This window comes from Apium graveolens, chromosome 9 (assembly GCF_009905375.1).
Source record: "Apium graveolens cultivar Ventura chromosome 9, ASM990537v1, whole genome shotgun sequence".
NCBI classification, from domain to species: Eukaryota; Viridiplantae; Streptophyta; class Magnoliopsida; order Apiales; family Apiaceae; genus Apium; species Apium graveolens.
In genome coordinates this window covers 73,258,541-73,259,995 of record NC_133655.1, presented here as the reverse complement: position 1 = coordinate 73,259,995, position 1,455 = coordinate 73,258,541, and the positions used below count along the sequence as shown (strand labels likewise).

Below are 1,455 nucleotides of genomic sequence, written 5' to 3'. Positions count from 1 at the left end.
ATTATTGATAAATTGAAGTGTTAGTTAAGTGGTTAATTAAGTAGTTAATTATAGTTAATATTTAATCAACAATTTTAAGTGTTATTATCTTAATATTGAGAAGTAATCATACATTGGTGAGTGAGTTTAATTAGACAATAATTTAGTCTGAGTCTCTGAGGGAACGAACTAGAAAGTATTCTATATTACTTGCGAACGCGTATACTTGCGTGAATATTAGCGCGTGTTTTCGCCCTAACAAGTTTTTGGCGCCGCTGCTGGGGACTCGGTGTATTTGTTTAGTTTATGTACTTACCATCATTGGTCATTAGGACTCAGTGATTAGGACGTAGTAGTTACTTACTCTTTTCGGTTGTGTTTCAGGTACTTTAGCAAGCATTTATGCAAACTCGTTCTCGTGCTCGCAAGAGGACTTTAGATACAGCTGAGGAGACAGACGAAGTTCTTGATATTCCGGAGAAGTTAGATTTTGAGGATTTGGATTCAGGAACTGAGCAGAAAGAACCAGTAAACATGGGAGATCGTATTGTTCAAGCTGATCCAGCTCTTATGGATTTTTCTCGGCCTAAAATTGATGACATTCAGTCAAGCATCCTTCATCCGGCTATTCAAGCTAACACCTTTGAAATCAAGCCGGGCACTATTCAGATGGTGCAGAATTCTGTTTCTTTTGGAGGAGCGGCAACTGAAGACCCCAACATGCACATAAGGAATTTTGTCGAGATCTGCAGCACTTTTAAGTATAATGGCATGACTGATGAGGCTATCAAGTTGAGGCTTTTCCCATTCTCACTGAGGGATAAGGCTAAAGACTGGTTACATTCTGAACCAGCTGGGTCCATCACTACGTGGCAAGATCTTGCGCAAAAGTTTCTGGTGAAGTTTTATCTAATGGCAAAGACTGCTGCTATGAGGAGTGCTCTTACTCAGTTTGCGCAGCAACCTACAGAATCTATGTGCGAGGCTTGGGAACGCTACAAGGAAATGTTGAGAAAATGTCCACATCATGGAATGCCGGATTGGATGGTGATCACTGGTTTCTATAATGGTTTGGGGGCCCAATCTCGGCCCATACTCGATGCAGCAGCTGGAGGAGCCTTATGGGCTAAAAGCTATACTGAGGCGTATAATCTTATAGAGACGATGGCTGCAAATGAGCATCAAAACCCAACTCAGAGGATGACGTCAGGCAAGGTAGCAGGTATTCTGGAAGTTGATGCAGCCACCGCTATTGCAGCCCAGCTCCAAGCGCTATCAATGAAGGTTGATTCTCTGGCTACGTATGGAGTTAATCAAATAGCTATGGTTTGTGAGCTTTGTGCAGGTTCTCATGCTACGGATCAGTGTTCTCTTGTCAATGAATCTGTTCAGTATGTGAATAATTATCAGCGACAACAGCAGCATGTGCCAGCGACCTATCATCCTAATAACAGAAATCATCCAAATTTCAGCTGG

The 1,455-nt window shown here is 41.9% G+C and overlaps 1 non-coding gene across 1 annotated transcript; it reads right to left on the bottom strand.

Moving 5' to 3' along the window:
* Window positions 1-906: 906 nt before the first annotated feature.
* LOC141687823 (small nucleolar RNA R71) lies at window positions 907-1,013 on the bottom strand. The gene has a single exon (XR_012561304.1). It is a non-coding gene; the product is annotated as a small nucleolar RNA R71 (small nucleolar RNA).
* Window positions 1,014-1,455: the final 442 nt, after the last annotated feature.